This window comes from Hoplias malabaricus, chromosome 7, assembly GCF_029633855.1.
Source record: "Hoplias malabaricus isolate fHopMal1 chromosome 7, fHopMal1.hap1, whole genome shotgun sequence".
Lineage (NCBI taxonomy): Eukaryota > Metazoa > Chordata > Actinopteri > Characiformes > Erythrinidae > Hoplias > Hoplias malabaricus.
The window spans coordinates 47523791-47545395 of NC_089806.1; positions in this window are offsets into that span (position 1 = coordinate 47523791).

The window sequence follows — 21605 nt, forward strand, 5'->3', positions numbered from 1 at the left end:
CCGACTGACAGTTTGCGCGCTCAGTTTGTTTGTTTGCTTGCTGCTGTTTAGTACTGTTCCTTAGCTTCTTACTTAAAGTCTTTACTGTTAATACCTTGCTAACTTATCATTGTTAGCTGTACTTAGTGTTAGTTGTACAATGTTAATACCACTACCATTTTATTGTTGTTTTCATATTAATAACTTCTCTCAATTAATAACTCCTTCTCTCCTGATTATAGCGACCGCGGAGGAACGATCTCTCTCCAGGCTCAGCACGGAGATCGAGCAGTTGGGCTGCCAAATTCAGCATCTCCTGGAGAAGCAGATGGAGCTCCAGCGGGAGAAGATGAGGCTCGAGGCCGTTGGCACTCCAGCTCCTCCATCGCGGCGGCTCCCCGGAGCTGGGAGCGTCAGCGTGGGCATGGGAAGCCAAGGTCATCTCCCCCTCTACCGCAGCCAGTCTTCACCTCTACTAACCGGTTTGAGGTGCTCAGCTCCTGGCCCTCACCTCCACTGGAACCGGCACCGAGAGCTAAACAGGGCGGTGTTCTTATCATCGGCGACTCTATAGTCAGACATTTAAGAGTCTCAGGCACAAAAAGTAATGCTACTGTGTCCTGTCTTCCAGGTGCTCGTGTCCTGGATGTTGCCAGGCAACTTCCCTCAGTGCTGTGGCAGCGTGAGGACCTCAGCACCGTCGTTCTCCATGTGGGGACGAATGACACTTCCGCCCGCCGCAGCAAGGTCCTGAAGGAGCACTACCGTTTGCTTCTGGATACTGCTCGGAAGAAGACGGACGCCAGGATTGTCGTCTCCGGCCCCCTACCCACCTACAGACGAGGATGTGAGGCATACAGCAGGCTCTTTGCACTCCACTCCTGGTTCCGGGTTTGGTGTAGCACTGTCGGCGTGGACTACGTCAACCACTGGAAGTGTTTTCGGGAATGTCCTGCCCTCTACCGCCGGGATGGGCTTCACCCTAGTCATCTAGGTTCTGCAGTTCTCTCTGGGAACGTCGAGGAAGTTCTACGCCAGGCTTGACTAACCACATCCACCAGAACAAACCAGGCAAGTAGATTACACAGCGAACAGGTAAGTGATTTTAAGGATACACTTATAGATAATGGCCATTTGTTTGCCCATAGTAAGGGTATATCTACAAAGCTTGCTCTAAGAAATATAAACATTTGTTACAGTATCAAGACTGTGTCTGTCCCCCGAATCAAACTTAAACCAAGAAAATATCAAACAGTGTGCCCCAATAACCTAATCACTATTAAACCATCAGAAACAGAGCGTAGTATCTTCCCCTCAGACCTAAAGTTTGGCCTACTCAATATAAGAGCACTTAACTCTAAAGCAGTCATTATATATGAAATAATAATGGATCAGAAATTTGAAGTTTTATGCCTTAGTGAAACTTGGGTCAAAAAGGATGAATATTTAGCACTAAATCAAGCCACTCCTACAGGCTATAAATATGTACAAAGCCCCAGACTGACGGGCAAAGGGGGTGGATTATGTATAATTTATAAAAGTAATTCAATTTTTAACCAAAAACATGGTTACAACTTTACTTCCTTTGAAATTATGTACATTAACATAATTAACCCCGCCACAAATAAGAACACAATCTCCTTATTAAACATTTATAGACCACCAGGGCCCTATTCAGAATTTATAAAAGAATTTGCTGAACTAGCTGCTAATTTAGCAGTGTCTTGTGATAAGTTAATAATTGTAGGAGACTTTAACATTCATTTTGAGAAAAGTGAAGATCCCTTAAAAAAGGCGTTCACATCAATCATAGATTCTGTTGGTTTCACAAAAAATGTATAAGGTCCTACTCATTATTGTAATCACACACTAGACTTGGTTTTGACCCTGGGCACGAACATAAAAAACCTAAATATTCTCCCTCAGTCTTCCACAGTCTCAGACCACTACCTAATTTCATATATTAACTGAGTTTAGATATTAAAAAATGTACAAGCCCACATTACTATATAAAGCGCTCACTAACCCCATCTACAGCCCCTAAATTTACTGAAAACATCACTGATTTATTGACCTCAGTCAGTAGTCCAGCAGACACACTGGAGCTGGACAGATTAATGGACTACTTAGATAACACACTTCAATCAACTTTAGATAGTGTAGCACCACTTAACCTCCTGGAGTCTGAGGGGTTTTCAGACACTCTGGTGTAGTCTGACATGACTTGATTGTTTTACAAATTGTACGCATCTGAAATTATTTTTTCTCAAAGTGTTACACATGCATTTTTCAGAACTATCTCTGCAACAACAATGTTGAATCAGTAAGAGTGTCATACATCTATATTTTGATTAAATTTACTCTAAACTTAGACTTTCCAAAAACCTATTTTCAGAAGTGCTGATATACTGTGAAAAAACACATTCTAAGTGTGTTTTTTCACAGTATATCAGCGGCAGATGGTCACAGTTTATCACAGTTTATTGCAAAAAAAAAAAAGAACTAAACAAGCAATAAAAACAAAAAAAAATAACTGGCAAAATAAATGTAAAGATAGTGATAATATACTAAAGATAGTCATACTGATAGATAGATAGATGGATAGATAGATAGATAGATAGATACATATCCTTGTGTGTGTATATATGTATGAGTCAGTTCAACAAAAGATGCCAGTCTCTAAAAAAGTTTCTGTCTGGCTGCATGCAAAGGTAGACATCACACTGTTCACACTTCCATGGAGTTTTTGTTTGCTTTTCCCTGTGCTTCCTGCAGTATGCACAGGTCTTTCGGCCAGCAGTAGCTTTCATACTTTGGTTAGTGACATCACTCCCAGGAATCGGCAAATGAAGACCACTGGCTGGTTTTGCAGGGGGCTCATTTTCCATACCACACAGCTGTTCAACAAGCTCTTCCATGAATGCCTTGTGGGTCAGGCTGTCCTGCTGCATAAGTTGTTTGTGGAGAATGTAGGCATTGGTAGCAGCAATGTCCAAGAAGTGAAGAAACAGTTTTCTGTACCACTTCAAAGTTTTGTGCTGAGTTGTGTAATACTGGATCAGCTGGTCTGACAAATCCACACCTCCCATGAACTTGTTGTATTCAATCAATGGTGTTGGGCATGGAAAGAACTCTGTCATGCTCTGATGTTCCCCTCTTGGCATCATTTAGTCTGTCCTCATCTGGATCACTCATGTGTATGTTCCAGGATATTGACCGGTACCTGTCCCTTGACATCACTCTTGATGGGAAATGGATGGAGAAGATATTGCTTTTACGCCCGAAGTCAGAGATTTGCTTCAAATTGACCATGGACATGTAGATTATGAGTCCAATGTACTTGTAAAATTCAGCAACGTCAACATCCAGCCATCTGTATTTTGCACCTCTTGCAATATTCTTTGCAGCTTGCTTGTTTGTGTTCCGGCAGAGGACTTCCACAGCATCCTTTGGAAAGAACAACTTGAAGAGGAATAGGGGTGTGTAGCAGTCCCCTTTCCTCAGTTGAACACCAGGCTCCCTTGTAGGAAGAAAGCGCAGTGGTGGTGGACAGACATCCTCAACTACTTCATTTTCCCATGATGGTGGCTGTACACTGAAAAACAATAAATGTGAAATGTGAGTAGTTGCCCTGTGAGCAGTAACAAAGATTTACATATTGGTATAAATTCCAGCAGCTCCTACAAATATTTACTAATATTTCAAATACAGTATTTACACATGACCTTTGTATACCAAAATGCTAAACTTACAGTGCAGATGTGGAAGGACCATGTGTTTCTGCCCTACATGTTTGTGGTTGCAGACTGGGCCGACGGCGTTGTCTTTTGCATGGAGGTGGAATATTTTCCACATTTCTGAAAGAAAAAATAAGAAATGTGAGCAATTTTCTTCTGAGCAGTTACAACTATTACATAGCAATATACATATATACATGCCAACAGTCACTACAAATACTTACTAATATTTCAAATACAGTATTTACACATGACCTATGTATAGCAAAATGTTAAACTTACAGTGCAGATGTGGAAGGACCATGTGCTCCTGCCCTACATGTTGGTGGTTGCGAAGCGTGGGTTTGTTTCATTTGAAAGGAAATATTTCACTTACCTATCACAAAAATCTTCCTTGGGATAAATCCGCTTCTCAAAATAAAGTCTTTCTTTGTCACTGTCCTCCCCGCTTTCGTCAGACGAGCTGACATCCTCTTCACTTTCCAAAGCTCTTCTGGATGTGTAGCAGTGCCTCCGCAGCTGTTAACCGTGAGTGCGACATTACAAAGCTCCACGAAAACAATTCCGTGACATGTGCTCTGTGTTTATAACAAGCAAATGGGCGTTTTCATGCAAATTATCAGACAATAATCCTCCACTAGCAGCTGCCGAATTACCATAGTGTTAACATATGAATGGCAGAACGCGTCTATGGGCGGAACAAAAAAGCTTGTGCCTCAAAAATGTGCCGGTTGTTGTTTACACTTCTCACACAAGAATATAAATATATATATCGTTTCATCCTATATATAGTTGGAAAGTAGACCCTTCAAGGTTTCCGAGGTATGTTGTATTTTTTTTCTAGGATAAAATACGTTATATACGTGTTTATGTGGAATTTCAATTTTAACTTTAAACTTTTAAACTTGCATAAAAATAACATATATGAAAAATTTCAATCTGGTTTTAGGCCACACCATAGCACCAAAACGGCTTTAGTTAAGGTAACAAACGACCTCTTTCTCACCTCTGATCGAGATTGCGTATCCATGCTAGTTCTACTCGACCTCAGTGCAGCTTACAATTGATCATACTATTCTGCTAGAAAGATTGAAAAACATGGTTGGAATAACAGGAACGGCCCTATCATGGTTTAAGTCTTACCTCACAGATCACTATCTGTTTGTAAAGTAAATAATGTTTCTTCTATTCATACAAAAATAAGATTTGGAATTCCCCAAGGCTCCATTCTAGGACCTTTACTATTCATATTATGCCACTGGGCAGCGTTATTAGCAGGCATGGCATTACCTTCCACAGTTACGCAGATGACACACAGTTATACATATCAACCAAACCAGATGACAAACCAACACTAAAGAAAATGGAGGACTGTGTTAAAGAAGTGAAGCATTGGATGTCATACAATTTCCTTCTGCTAAACAGCGACAAAACCGAGGTTCTCCTTCTAGGTCCAAAACCTGCTATAAATTGGGTATCAGACTTAATACATAGTTTTGACTTCCCTGTTCTCCCTAGCTCATCAGCTAAAAATCTGGGTGTTATAAATGATTCAGATCTTTCATTTGATCAGCATATAGGTAACATTACAAAAACAGCTTTTCTACATCTTCGGAACTTCGCTAATTTAAGAAATCCCTTATCCCTCCCAGGTAGTTCATGCTTTTATTACATCAAGATTAGATTATTGCAATGCACTTTTATCAGGATGCTCCAGCAGAAATTTACTTATAATACTATTTTATAATAATATTTATAATACTTGCAAGACCTCATCACGCACTATGAACCACCAAGATTACTCAGATCTCAGGGTGCCGGCCTCTTACTAGTACCCAGAATTCATAAGACTTCAGCGGGGGGGGCTTTCTCCTACAAAGCCCCTCAGCTCTGGAACAATCTTCTAGCTAGTGTTCAGGATGCAGACACAGTCACTATGTTTAAGTCTAGGCTCAAAACCCAATTGTTCAGTTTAGCCTTTGGCAACTAACCTCTGTCTAGTTTAAGGTTGTGATTTCAGGAACTCATGGACATGGGGAATCATGGTAAACCCGGATGATGTGCTCACAATTTCTCTTGTTTAGAACGGAAGGATATCTTTGCCTGAGCTCCTTCTGGTTTCCCTCCTCCCAGTCTGTTACAGTCAGATCCGTCACTACACTAATGAAAATATTCACATGCTCTTATTCTCTGCTGCACTCAACTAAACTAATTGCTTCCCTTTACTATTTTCTGAGAAAATGGTGGCCACTGATGGAAGATTGTTGGCTGGATTCTCCTGCGGCCCAGAGCAGACCAGACCAGACCAGACCAGCTGCTCACCTTATTATTATTATTATGTAGCATAATGACACTTCATTGGTGATAATTTAAAATTCAATCTATAGAGGAGGATGGGTCCCCTTTTTGAGTCTTGGTTCCTCCCAAGGTTTCTTCCTCCAGCCTCGAGGGAGTTTTTCCTTGCCATTGTCGCCTTCGGCTTGCTCGCATTGGGCTTTGATTTAAATGTTCTGTTCTGAAACTGTGAAGCTGCTTTGTGACAACGTAAGTTGTAAAAGGCGCTATACAAATACATTTGATTTGATTTGATATTTGAGAACAGTAAACATGTAGTATAAAGTTATCAGTTTACAGTTAATGATTTAATAAGTAGTGTTACTGCATACTTTACACCATTATTGTGTTCAGGAATGGTATAATCTACTGAAAAAATTAGCTAGGTTTTGCTCATGTATTTTTCGGTGATAATTTTTGCATAGAATCTAAACAGTGCCTAAGTCTCTCATGGCTCCCCACTCCCTACACAGTGCACTGCATTGATACTGAAGCTATGGTGGCTGTATTTAAATTGTCACAATAACAGTTAGAATGATTGCTACAGCTTATAGTTTAGGAAATATGTTTTTATATCAGTGCTGAAATTGTTATTTAACAACCAAAATAGTGCACAACATAGAGAGGAAGGAAACAATAGACATTCACACAATATTTTCAAAAGGCTTCATTCATGATGAATAAACAAAAACCTTTTTTTTTAAATCAGTAGCTTGTTTACATTTTATTGTTACATAATTTTTTAAACAGCTGGAGATCAATTGTGGCTAAGATTAAAATGCAGCATCAGAAGGAAAGAGGACACACTGAAGTGTTATTCCGAGGGGAGCACCTGGGATTTCTGGAACTCGCTAGAAAGACTAGGAATAGTCATCTAGCCAGATATCAATGGAGCCCACTTTACAATAAAGGGGTGGAGATCTGTGTGTTCAATTTACTGCATGATACCAACTACAGTGGCTTCCAGGCCATCATGAAGGATGGCGGATTAAAAAAACTGGAGATGCCATGAATTCCACCCAGAGTCTGGTGTGGTGGAGCTTAGCTGTCTCAAAGGATGACATTGCAGATGCTGAGAAGCGTTTCCTTGCATCAATTGATCACCCTGAGTATAAACCCTTCCTGCACAAGTTTACCACCTCACCGGCCTTCACTTACAGCATCCAGATCTGCGAAGGGCAAACGCCCCAGATTCGCTTCTATGAGACGGTTGTCTACAAGCAAGAGGTCATGTACACCTTAGTGGTCCATGGTCCAGAGGCCCAAAGAGAGTTCCAGAAGTACCCACTTCTGCAGAACACCCACAATGAAGTGCGTGGGTTCAACAATGAAATGATATGGTGGAGGCCAGAGGGCATGTGCACAACTGACATCTTTCGCTTGTCTCAGAGCCAAGGATTATTGCTTAAAAAGAACCTGAAGTGGTGTCCCTGGGACCATATAGCAATGGCTTTCCATGTGCCACAGGGTAGGATTTTCAAATTTGACCAAGAGATCCTGCTTCAACACCTGAGTCTCTGTCAGGGTGCAGCACCTAAACTGAGCAACGAGGACTAAAGTGTGAGTTTGAAGCCCAACCACACCAGGGTGATGTAAATTATCCATAGTTCTTCATACAACTTCCAAATCACCAATAAACTTAAATACATAACATTAGAGAAAATTCCCTATTCCAGATGTAACAGTATCTTTTTAGAAATTGCAATTAATTATCTACAAGTTGATTTTATTGAGAGGAAAATGCTTGCTGTTTTTTGCATAATTTGTCTATACTTATTTTGTGTGAAAATTCCATGTTCAAAATTCATCTAAAGTCTGTCAGTCACCACAGTATTTATAGAACACTTGGACAGAAGGACAGCAAGACCAGACACTGGCCAAATGATAGAGTTGCTGACTGTATCAGGTAAAATACTCTTTGAATACATATATTTTAGCAATGGAATCTGTGACATCCCCTGATTCCACTTTATGTTTCTGTGGTAATTCACTGTACCGTCTTTTTCGTTCCTTTAGACTCCAACAGGCTAATGCCTCATAGCTAGCATTCACAGTTCATTTGTGAGTATTTTCCTGCCAAACCTACATTCTACAAATTTATGACAAATCTCTCGATTAATTTTCTGATTTTAACAGACTTTTATTGTTTAGATCAACAGTGTTTTCAAAGTATCAGTCTGCTCTACATTTTTTTTGCCAGTCGCTTGTCTCTGTTTTTTTGAAACAGAGACAAGGGCGGAGACATGGACAATAACAAAACAAAGCCATGTGCTGAGAAAACGGACCAGACGAGACGAGGGTGTGACACATGCCCCCTCCTGAACGTGCAACTCCTGGGGCACGTAACCTAGACCCCCCAGAAGCTGGCACAGGAGGGAGCACGGAAAACAAGAGACTAAGACAAGGAACCGTGGGGCTGGAGACAAGAGACTAGACTCTAAATGTACACTGGACAGGACTAGAAAAAGGAGACGGGAATCGTGAAAAGACAGGAGACAAGGCAGGAGCAGACACACGTGACTGAACAGGGTGCTGGACATGAGGCAGGACCGGTGATGGGACTGGACTGGAGACCGGACAGAGGATTGAACACTGGATGGATACAAGGACTGGACATGACTAACAGGGGACTGGACAGGACTAGGCAGGGGAACAGGTACCAGGACATTCACAGGGACAGAAACGAACACCGTGACAGGGACAGGAATTGAAATGAAAGCAGACACAGGTACAGGGACAAGGAGAGAGACAGGAACTAGGACAGGGACAGACAGCGGAATCAAAATAACATGGGGGTGCCCAGGACTGGCAAATGTCTGAGGGGACGTCCGAGGGACCAGCCTGGGCACAGTTCTGGGGATTGGCCCCGAAGTCCTTGGGGCTGTCCTACGGGTACGACTGGGAGCGGCCGTAGCCACAGTCTCGGGGGCAGAAACGGCCGTAGCCACAGTCTCGGGGGCAGAAACGGCCGGGGAAGCCACCTTCTCTGGGGCTGGAGCGGCCGGGGAAGCCGCGTTCACGAAGACAGGAGCGGCCGTGGAAGCCGCTTTCACGAGGAGAGGAGCGGCTGGCTGCGCCGCTTTCACGAGGAAAGGAGCGGCTGGCTGCGTCGCTTTCACAAGGAGAGGAGCGGCTGGCTGCGCCACTTTCACGAGGAGATCAGAGGCTGGCTGCGCCACTTTCACGAGGAGAGGAGCAGCTGGCTGCGCCGCTTTTACGAGGAGAGGAGCAGCTGGCTGCGCCGCTTTTACGAGGAGAGGAGCGGCTGGCTGCGCCGCTTTTACGAGGAGAGGAGCGGCTGGCTGTGCCGCTTTCACAAGGAGAGGAGCGGCTGGCTGCGCCGCTTTCACGGAGACCTCCAGACTTGCCAAGATTTCAAGCATCACCTGGAGGTCAGGAGGGAGTGCAGAGAGGTGCTTTGGAGCTGGAACCCTTGCGACACCATCCACGGAAACAGGAGGCCCTGCAGCGACGCTGTCCACGGAGGCAGGGGGCCCTGCAGCGATGATGTCCATGGAGGCAGGGGGCCCTGCAGTGACGACGTCCACGGAGGCAGGGGGGCCTGCAGCGATGACGTCCACGGAGGCAGGGGGCCCTGCAGCGACGACGTCCACGGAAGCAGAGGAACCTGCAGCGACGACGTCCACAGAGGCAGGGGAACCTGCAGCGACAACGTCCACGGAGGCAGGGGCTTGTGCTACTCGCCGGGCTTGTGCTGGAGCTGCAGAGGGTTTAGGGGGCTTGACGGGCGTACTCATGAGATCCCCTAGAGGTGCGCCCTTGTTAGCCTCACCTCCGTAGCTCTGAGGTTGGAGGCTAACAGCCCCTACCCTTAACGCCCCCCCAAAATTTGCCCGGATCTGAGGGGGTAATCCACCTGCGAGGGGGAGACTCCAGCACGCTTCCTTCGCCGACTCCTTTGACTCACACTGGCGCGGTTACTCGATTCACGAGTCGACTCCTCTGGTAGGGGGTAAGGAACCGCGCCAGGCATGAGCTGGAGCCGGCTATTCCACTCCACAGCCCTCTCAAACAAAGACTTTGCTCTAGCTGCGTCCTTTTGGTGGTCGTTCATTCTGTTACGGGTGTGGGGTGCGGACTGATGGAGGGCGGACGCAAACGCTAAGAACACAGACTTTATTTAACAAAACTTAACGAAACAAACAACACGACTGGGGCATGAAACGAGCAAGGGAAATGAGCAAGAGAAACGAGCAAGACCACAAAGAATACAAAGAAAGAATAATGCGAACATTACGAAGAACATTTAACATAGCAAACAAAACTAGGAACACTACAAAGCACAATTAACGCGAAACAAGGAACACGAAGAACAACACGTCTTGAACATGGCACACAAAACAAGGAACACTACGAAGCACCATGAGCGTGAAACCAGGAACAATGACCGACAACAGGAAGTGAGGGAAGGGGACCTAAATACACCAACAAACGAAAAACACCTGAAGACAATAACGAGGGTGACATAAAAGAGGCGGAGACAAAGGCAGAGACAAGGGCGAAGACATGGACAATAACAAAACAAAGCCATGTGCTGAGAAAACGGACCAGACGAGACGAGTTTGTGACAACAAGTGTTTCATAAAGGAAATAGAAGTATAAATGTAGGGCTTAATCAAATGAATGAAATAACATCACGTTATTAAAATAATGTTGATTTTACCAACAAAAAATAACAACATGATTTAATATAGATTTTAACTAAGTCAGGGTTTAAAATTATGACTCAGCTGCATTTAGTTTGGAATGATATATTTGTTAAATCTTTTCCAAGAAATTTTTTAATTTATTTGTAATGCACATTACATTTCAAGGAAATCTCAAAATGCTAAAATTACAGCTTTTCATTCTTTAGGCGGAGAATGTGAGCAGTGTAGGGGAATGCAACATAAAAAATCTGTTAAAGCATTCATAAAAAACGTTTCATAATTTTAATACAAAACTGATAAAAATCCTGGTGCTGAAAAACAGAGGCCCTCAGGGAAACAGAACAGACAGAACTGCTGGATAGTCCCTGAGGGATATTATAATTCAGATTATAAATCATACTTTGATGCCAATTCCCCAAGTATTTCATCAGCCTTTTGCTGATTTAGTGCAGTGTCCGGTTTCCTCAAGAGATTGGGTTCAGCGATCTTGCACACGCTCACATTTTCGTAAAGATTTTGATGACTCACACCCAGAGACCAGTGTGGTTCCATGTGGAAAGCTATAGCCACTTTATCCCATACATAATAATACTCAGACTCAAGTGTTTACACCCACAGTCTGTCCAGCTTGAGCTTATGGTGGTGACAGTCTGAAGGAGCCTGACAGCACCATGACACTTGGCCTTGGGAGTAGCCACACAGAGCATCAAGTCTACAGGGCAGACGTGGGTACTGCCCATAGCATGCAGTGGATGCACCACCACGGAGTATGAGATTTCTTTTTTGTAGAGTCTGGTGTCCAGGACAAGGAACACAGGAGCAGACTTCCTACAGAACTTCCTGGCATACCAAAACAGGAGCTCTCTCAGAAGAAAGGTGAAGCAAAAGTTGCCATAGCGAGACTTGTTCTGAAATGCCAGAGAAGTAGTGAATTTCTGCAAGAAATGCTGTTCCACGTCGGCCAACTCATCTAAATAATTGGCCAATAGAAAATTATTTTCAGCATCATCTATTTCAATACCTGTCACTGACAGACTCCACCACAGGTAGGTATTGTTTAGTGTGGGGTCCTCTCTCATCTCTGATGAATTCACATGCTTTCCTTTACATTGTTTAAAGGGACAACCACTGGAATTCACTTCCTCTGTCCACTCTCTGTAGATGAAGAAGACAGAGCTTTAACTTAATCATGCATTAATTATCTTTAATTAACTATTCATATGAATAATGTATGTGAACATTTTATCTTATAAAGGTTTGATAACAATAAGGAGATGATGTAATAAATCATACATTTAGATTTAATTGCTTTACTAGTGTGGCACAATGGCGCAGCAGGTAGCGTCGCAGTCACACAGCTCCAGGGACCTGGAGATTGTGGGTTCGAGTCCCACTCTGGGTGACTGTCTGTGAGGAGTTGGTGTGTTCTCCCTATGTCTGCGTGGGTTGCTCCGGTTTCCTCTCACAGTCCAAAAACACATGTTGGTAGGTGGATTGGCGACTCAAAAGTGTCCTTAGGTGTGAGTGAATGTGTGTCTGTGTTGCCCTGTGAAGGACTGATGCCCCCTCCAGGGTGTATTCCTGCCTTGCGCCCAATGATTCAAGGTAGGCTCTGGACCAACTGCATCCCTGAATTGGATAAGCGGTTACAGATAATGAATGAATGCTTTGCTAGAAATTCTGTATTATATTAAGATATGGGTTTTGTATTTTTTACATTAAATTATGGGGTGTTGCTCTTTCTCGGTCACGCTCGACGTCTCCAGTCTGGACGTATGGACCAGTAAGGTCATTGAGACGGATAGCATATTACTGACAAAATCAGACCCGGTTTTTGACCCAGGTGCTGGGCAGAGCGATGGGGAGTGGTCCCCAAGGTCCGTGGGGCCTGCCAGTGGCATCACTGTCATAAATCCGAGTGGTTCCCACTCGGTCCGCTTTGACCGGGTACCTTTAAGGTTGAATCCCAACACCCGGATCTCGTATCACGGTGGTATTTGGACGGTCTGTGGGTCTATAGGCCACCGACCATCTGCCCACTTGTGGGGCGGGTGGAACGGGCCGCCCCATCGATTGTGTTAACCGTTAAACCCGTTTAAACTTATGGTTCTCTGGGGCGCGGGCCCCAAGATTCCGTACACCGGTTTGAGGGAGCCGGTGGTGGGCTTAGGGCGGCAGGTCGCTCCCTTAAAGGGGCTGGAAGTACCCCCAGGTCTCGCAGTGGGCGAATTAAACTTAAAATATTGCAGGAGGGCCTCCCCACGGAGGTCCCATGGCCGATAAAAGTGCTCCGAGCCCGGGGCAATAGAGAACCGTGAATGCCATGATTTAAAACTACAGGTCTCGCAGTGGGCGCTCCGAACTTTGAAATTTGCTGTAGGTCTCCCAGTGGCCGCTCGTTCCAGTGGGGCGGGCTGGTTGGTTAAGTCCAAGGAGGAGGGCTTAAATGTGGGCCGGATAGGTTCGACCGGTGTGCTGGGTTCCTGGAGGTTCAGCCCCGGAGGTTAGGACTGGGGTGATGGTGTGAGTGAGGCCGAGTTGGGGGACCATGGCTCGGGCATGGGTGGAGGTGCTATCCCCGGAGGTTCTGACCAGGGCGATGGTTTGAATGAGGCCAATTTAGGGGACCAGGGCTTGGGTGAGGGTATGGGATGATGTGGTGGTTAGAGGTAGGCGGTGTTCGTTGAATAAAGCACTGGAGGTAGGGACCGGGGGCGATGGTGTGAATAAGGCCGACTCAGGGGACCAGAGCATTTAGGTGAATAAGTCCCCGGAGGTAGGGAGCGGGCGCAAGCCTTATCTTAGCCCAGGAAGAGGTGTTTTTAATGTTATGGCCGAAAGGAAGCTCCGGAGGGTAGGTGTCGGAGAGATTGTTTGAATAAGGCCGGGTCAGGGAACCAGAGCGTTGGGGTGAATAAGGTCCCGGAGGTAGTGACTGGGGGCAAGCCTTACCTAAGCCCAGGATGAGATGTTCTTAATGTATTGGCTGATGGGAAGCTCAGGGCTTTAGGAGCGGGGGGCGATCGTGGGAATGAGGCCGACTTAGGGAACCAGGCTGTTCGGGTGAATTAGGCTCCGGAGGTAGGGGGCCCTTAGTGAAATTCATGCCGACCCAGAGAACCAGAGCATTTAGGGGAATAAGCCCCCGGAGGTAGGGACCGGGGACAAGCCTTATCTCAACCCAGGAAGAGGTGTTCCTAATTTATTGGCCGATAGGGAGCTCTGGAAGTAGGGGGCCCTTAGTGAAATTCATGCCGACCCAGAGAACCAGAGCATTTAGGGGAATAAGCCCCCGGAGGTAAGGAGGGGGGGACCGCCTGAAATTCTCCACCCCAGGAATAGTGAACTAAATTCGGGAAGGCATTGTTAAAAAGGGTGGTCAATTCCTCTTTTTTTATTCAATTGAAAGGTACAAACGGTCTCAGATGTGAAAATTCAATTCAGCCCTCATTTTTTGGTCAAGTGAAAACCCTAGCCAGAACTCCCAGTGGGACATTTTAAGGTCGAACTTAGAAAAATTCTTGACCCTCTTCGTCCAAGTAGCAAGCCCGAAAAGGAGCACCTTCGAGAGGCCAAAATTCGAAGGGCACGGGAGTTTCCAGATTGGTCCCGTCAGGACATTAGGGTTACTTTTAAAACGATGAAAGTTTGGGTACACCCTATGTAACTATGACAAGCCCAAGGCTCTGGTTCGTTTCTGGGCATGAATATTGTGAGTTTTACGCCTAATCTCACTGGAAGTAACCCCAAAGAAAAGTCGAGACATCCGTAGACCCCGGTGATGTGAATTTCAAGCCCGAGGAGTGACTCACCTCTGGGCTAGGGTGGTGGTATGCCCGACCCCCCATATGGAGGTTTTCAAAGCCTAAGTCGAGACATCCGTAGACACCTGTGTTGCGAATTTCAAGCCCGAGGAGTGACTTACCTGTGGACTAGGGTGGTGGTAAGCCCGACCCCCCCCCCCCCCCCCATGGAGGTTTTCAAAACCTAAGTTGAGGCATCTGTAGACCCCGGTGAGGCAAATTTCAAGCCCGAGGAGTGACTCACCTCTGGGCTAGGGTGGTGGTAAGCCCGACCCCTCCCCATGGAGGTTTTCAAAACCTAAGTTGAGACATCCGTAGACCCCGGTGATGCAAATTTAAAGCCCGAGGAGTGACTCACCTCTGGGCTAGGGTGGTGGTAAGCCTGACCCCCCCTATGGAGGTTTTCAAAACCTATGTCGAGACATCCGTAGACCCCTGTGTTGCGAATTTCAAGCCCGAGGAGTGACTCACCTCTGGGCTAGGGTGGTGGTAAGCCCGACCCCCCCTATGGAGGTTTTCAAAACCTAAGTTGAGACAACCGTAGACCCCGATGATGCAAATTTCAAGCCCGAAGAGTGGTGCCCTCTGGGCTAGGGTGGTGGTAAGACCGCCCCCCCCCCCCCCTCTGGAAGTTTTCAAAACCTAAGTTGAGACAAGCGTAGACCACGGTGAATCGAATTTAAAGCCCGAGGAGTGATGCCCTCTGGGCTAGGGTGGTGGTATGCCCGGCCCCCCTCTAGAACTGTTCAAAACATAAGTCGAGACATCCGTAGACACTGGTGATGTGAAGTGACATGCCTGAAGAGTGGTGCCTTCTGGGCTAGGGTGGTGGTATGCCCGGCCCCCCCTCTGGAAGTTTTCAAAACCTAATTTGAGACATCCGTAGACCCCAGTGATGCGAATTTCAAGCCCAAGGAGTGACTCACCTCTGGGCTAGGATGATGGTAAGCCCAACCCCCCCCCCCCCCCCCATGGAGGTTTTCAAAACCTAAGTTGAGACATCCGTAGACCCCGGTGATGTGAATTTCAAGCCCGAGGAGTGACTCACCTCTGGGCTAGGGTGGTGGTAAGCCCGACCCCCCATATGGAGGTTTTCAAAGCCTAAGTCGAGACATCCGTAGACCCCTGTGTTGCGAATTTCAAGCCCGAGGAGTGACTTACCTGTGGACTAGGGTGGTGGTAAGCCCGACCCCCCCCCCCCCCCCCATGGAGGTTTTCAAAGCCTAAGTTGAGGCATCTGTAGACCCCGGTGATGCAAATTTCAAGCCCGAGGAGTGACTCACCTCTGGGCTAGGGTGGTGGTAAGCCCGACCCCTCCCCATGGAGGTTTTCAAAACCTAAGTTGAGACATCCGTAGACCCCGGTGATGCAAATTTAAAGCCCGAGGAGTGACTCACCTCTGGGCTAGGGTGGTGGTAAGCCTGACCCCCTCTATGGAGGTTTTCAAAACCTAAGTTGAGACATCCGTAGACCCCTGTGTTGCGAATTTCAAGCCCGAGGAGTGACTCACCTCTGGGCTAGGGTGGTGGTAAGCCCAACTCCCCCTATGGAGGTTTTCAAAACCTAAGTTGAGAGAACCGTAGACCCCGATGATGCCAATTTAAAGCACAAGGATTGACGCCCTCTGGGCTAGGGTGGTGGTATGCCCACCCCCCCACCCCCCTCTAGAAGTGTTCAAATCCTAAGTTGAGAGAACCGTAGACCCCGGTGATGCAAATTTAAAGCCCGAAGAGTGGTGCCTTCTGGGCTAGGGTGGTGGTAAGTCTGGCCCCCCTCTAGAACTGTTCAAAACCTTATTTGAGACATCCGTAGACCCCGGTGATGCGAAGTGACATGCCTGAAGAGTGGTGCCTTCTGGGCTAGGGTGGTGGTATGCCCACCCCCCCCCTCTAGAACTGTTCAAAACCTTATTTGAGACATCCGTAGACCCCGGTGATGCGAAGTGACATGCCTGAAGAGTGGTGCCTTCTGGGCTAGGGTGGTGGTATGCCCACCCCCCCCCTCTGGAAGTGTTCAAAACCTAATTTGAGACATCCGTAGACCCCGGTGATGCGAATTTCAAGTCCGAGGAGTGACTCACCTCTGGGCTAGGGTGGTGGTAAGCCCAACCCCCCATATGGAGGTTTTCAAAACCTAAGTCGAGACATCCGTAGACCCCTGGGTTGCGAATTTCAAGCCCGAGGAGTGACTCACCTCTGGGATAGGGTGGTGTTAAGCCTGACCCCCCCCCCCCCCCCCCTGGAAGTTTTCAAAACCTTAGTTGAGACAACCGTAGACAACCGTATCGAATTTAAAGCCCGAGGAGTGACGCCCTCTGGGCTAGGGTGGTGGTAAGCTCGGCCCCCCCTCTGGAAGTTTTCAAAACCTAAGTTGAGACATCCGTAGACCCCGGTGATGCGAATTTCAAGCCCGAGGAGTGACTCAACTCTGGGATAGGGTTGTGTTTAGCCCGAACCCCCCCCCCCCCCCCTGGAAGTCTTCAAAACCTAAGTTGAGACAACCGTAGAACCCAGTGAATCGAATTTAAAGCCCGAGGAGTGACGCCCTCTGGGCTAGGGTGGTGGTATGCCCGACCCCCCCCCCCCTCTGGAAGTTTTCAAAACCTAAGTTGAGACAACCGTAGACCCCGGTTAATCGAATTTAAAGCCCGAGGAGTGACACCCTCTGGGCTAGGGTGGTGGTATGCCCGGCCCCCCTCTGGAAGTGTGGAAGTGTTCAAAACCTAAGTCGAGACATCCAAAGACCCCTGGGTTGCGAATTTCAAGCCCGAGTAGTGACTCACCTTTGGGATAGGGTGGTGTTAAGCCCGACACCCCCCCCCCCCCTCTGGAAGTTTTCAAAACCTAAGTTGAGACAACCGTAGACCCCGGTGAATCGAATTTAAAGCCCGAGGAGTAACGCCCTCTGGGCTAGGGTGGTGGTAAGCCCGACCCCCCCTATTGAGATTTTCAAAACCTAAGTTGAGACAACCGTAGACCCCGGTGATGCGAATTTCAAGCCCGAGGAGTGACGCCCTCTGGGCTAGGGTGGTGGTATACCCGGCCCCCCCTCTGGAAGTGTTCAAAACCTAAGTTGAGACAAGCGTAGACCCCGGTGAATCGAATTTAAAGCACAAGGAGTGACGCCCTCTGGGCTAGGGTGGTGGTATGCCCGCCCCCCCCCCACCCCCCACCCCTCTGGAAGTGTTCAAAACCTAAGTTGAGAGAACCGTAGACCCCGGTGATGCGAATTTAAATCAAATCAAATCAAATCAAATTTATTTATATAGCGCTTTTCACAACTGATGTTGTCACAAAGCAGCTTCACAGAATTCCAGTAAGACAAAGATTTGACATGAAATGTAAAAACAAATGTAAACCCTCAAGTGAGCAAGCCAGGGGCGACAGTGGCAAGGAAAAACTCCCCCAGCTGAGGAAGAAACCTTGGGAGGAACCAAGGCTCACAAGGGGTGACCCATCCTCCTCTGGTCAATCTACTGGTGATGATAGTTAGTAGTCCATGAGAACTTCAGTGTAGGGACAGCTTCAAGGCACTTGGTGGTTGCTGGAGCGTGGGCAGCTGGTCTGAAGCGTGGAGGAGGGTCTCGACAGTCATCCATCAGTGTCCAGTAAGACAGGTGGGCAGTCGTTTACTCGGAAAGATGTAAAGGGATGGAATTAGTTTTGAACTGTTTTGTGTTTGTAAAGTAGAAAATATGAAAATTTCCAGAGTGTGGCTAATGACTCCGGCAGATCTGACTATGACAGCTTTAACTAAAAGGAGAGAACCAGGAGGACACACAGACACGGGAGCATCCTGAAACACTGGCATCCCTCCGCTCCACCGTCAACAAACCTGAGTGATCACGAGAAGCGGCGGGACGACAGCACCAGCGTCTCAGTTTACTATAATTCCCTGTGTCCATGGACCCCCCAGATATGCCGCCTTTATCTATGGGGGAGCATTAGCTACCAAAAGATAAACTAAACAAATGTGTTTTAGCCTAGATTTGAAGATTGCGACTGTGTCTGAGTCCCGAACATTTTCTGGAAGATCATTCCAGAGTCTGGGGGCTTTATAAGAAAAGGCTCTTCCCCCAGCTGAGGCCTTCTGAATTCTGGGAACAATTAAAAATCCAGTATTCTTTGATCTGAGTGAATGTGGAGGCTCATAATAGGAAATTGTATCTTGAAGATATTCAGGAGCAAGCCCATGTAGAGCTTTATATGTTAATAGCAAAATTTTGTAGTCAATGCGGAATTTAACAGGCAGCCAATGAAGTGATGATAAAACTGGGCTGATATGTTCAAATTTTCTAGTTTTAGTGAGGACCCTAGCTGCAGCATTTTGAACTAGTTGAAGTTTTCTTAAATTGCTGCTGGTGCATCCTGACAGTAGTGTGTTACAGTAGTCAAGCCTTGAAGTAATAAAGGCATGTACTAATGTTTCTGCGTCCTGGAGGGATAAGGCAGTTCTAATCTTAGCAATATTACGAAGATGTAAAAAAGCTGTCCTAGTGATACTACCTATGTGTTGATCAAATGATAAATCCGGGTCAATTATGACACCAAGATTTTTTGCTGCTGAACCAGGTTTAACTGGAAAGTCAGCTAGATTTAAAATTAAATCTGATAATTTATTTCTTGCCACTTTTGGACCCAAAAGCAGGACCTCTGTTTTGTTGCTGTTTAGAAGGAGGAAGTTACGCAACATCCAGCCTTTCATGTCTTTTACACAGTCCTCTATTTTCTTTAATCTGTGTTTGTCATCGGGCTTGGCTGAAATATACAATTGTGTGTCGTCTGCGTAACAGTGAAAGTTAATGTCATGGTTTCTTATAACTGTGCCTAGCGGTAACATGTATAATGTAAATAATAATGTATGTATAATGTCCTAAAATAGAGCCTTGTGGAATTCCAAATCTTACTTTAGAATAATTTGAATTTAGATTGTTTACTTTTACGAATTGATAATGTTCCGTTAAGTAAGATTTGAACCATAATAGGGCTGTCCCTGTGATTCCAACCATGTTTTCTAACCTTTCTATGAGAATATTGTGGTCTATTGTATCGAAGGCTGCGCTTAGGTCAAGAAGCACCAACAGGGATACGTGGCCTTGATCAGAGGCAAGAAGAAGATCATTTGTTATCTTGACTAGAGCTGTCTCTGTACTATGATGTTGCCTGAATCCAGATTGGAATTTTTCATATATATGATTCTTATGTAGATATGAACTAAGTTGTTGGGCCACAGCTCTTTCTAAGATCTTGGACAGAAATGGCAAATTAGAAATAGGCCTGTAATTAGACAGTGCATCAAGATTTGGTTTCTTGATCATAGGTTTAATAACTGCTAGTTTAAAAGCTTTGGGTACATGGCCCAGACTAAGCGATGAGTTTACTATAGTTAAAAGAGGATCAATAATAGCTGGTAGTACTTCTTTGAGCAATTTTGTGGGAATTGCATCAAGTGTGCAAGTTGTACAGTTTGCGGAGGTGATAATCTTCTCTAGTTCTAATTGTGGGAGTGGGTAAAAGGTTTCAAGTCTTTCTTTTACAGTTATATTATGTTTTATATCATTCACATCGGGTGGCAGCCAGGATGGACTTGATCCTGTAGCTTGAGTTTGTTGTCTAATATTCTCAATTTTATTATTAAAAAAGTCCATAAAATCTTTACTGGTGAGAGTTGCTGGAATTAGTTGTTCAGAACCTGCTTGATTTTTTATAATTCTAGAAAACACACTAAACAGTGCTCTTGGATTATTTTTATTACGGGAGATCAGTGAGGCCAGATATGCTGAGCGAGCTTTAGTGAGGGCATTTCTATACTCTATAAGGCTGTCATTCCAGGCAGAATAGAACACTTCAAGCTTGGTTGATCGCCATTTCCGCTCTAGTTTTCGTAATGTTTGTTTTAAAGTACGGGTCTTATCGTTATACCATGGTGCGAGCTTTTTCTGTCTTATACTTTTATGTTTAAGTGGTGCTACCTTTTCTAAAGTAGATCGACAGGTATTTTCTAGGTAATCAGTTAGTACATCTAGGTCCATTGGGTCTGATGGAGTTGGAACTGGGGTCGATAGTTCTGGTAGGTTTTCTATAAATTGTAGGGCGGTAGATGGTTTTATTATACGCCTTGTAGAATAGCGAGGGTTCTTACATATATTATGGCTAAAACGTAGCCCGAGGAGTGTTGCCTTCTTGGCTAGGGTGGTGGTAAGTCCGGCCCCCCCTCTGGAAGTGTTCAAAACGTAAGTCGAGACATCCGTAGACCCCGGTGATGCGAAGTGAAATGCCCGAAGAGTGGTGCCCTCTGGGATAGGGTGGTGGTAAGCCCGACCCCCCCCACCCCCCTATGGAGGTTTTCAAAACCTAAGTTGAGACATCCGTAGACCCTGGTGATGCAAATTTCAAGACAGAGGAGTGACTCACCTATGGGCTAGGGTGGTGGTAAGCCCGCCCCCCCCCCCTTGGAAGTTTTCAAAACCTAAGTTGAGACATCCGTAGACCCCGGTGATGTGAATTTAAAGCCCGAGGAGTGACTCACCTCTGGGCTAGGGTGGTGGTAAGCCCAACCCCCCACCCCCATGGAGGTTTTCAAAACCTAAGTTGAGACATCTGTAGACCCCGGTGATGCAAATTTCAAGCCCGAGGAGTGACTCACCTCTGGGCTAGGGTGGTGGTAAGCCCGAACCCTCCCCATGGAGGTTTTCAAAACCTAAGTTGAGACATCTGTAGACCCCGGTGATGCAAATTTCAAGCCCGAGGAGTGACTCACCTCTGGGCTAGGGTGGTGGTAAGCCCGAACCCTCCCCATGGAGGTTTTCAAAACCTAAGTTGAGACATCCGTAGACCCCGGTGATGCAAATTTAAAGCCCGAGGAGTGACTCACCTCTGGGCTAGGGTGGTGGTAAGCCCGAACCCTCCCCATGGAGGTTTTCAAAACCTAAGTCGAGACATCCGTAGACCCCTGTGTTGCGAATTTCAAGCCCGAGGAGTGACTTACCTCTGGGCTAGGGTGGTGGTAAGTCCGGCCCCCCCTCTGGAAGTGTTCAAAAACGTAAGTCGAGACATCCGTAGACCCCGGTGATGCGAAGTGAA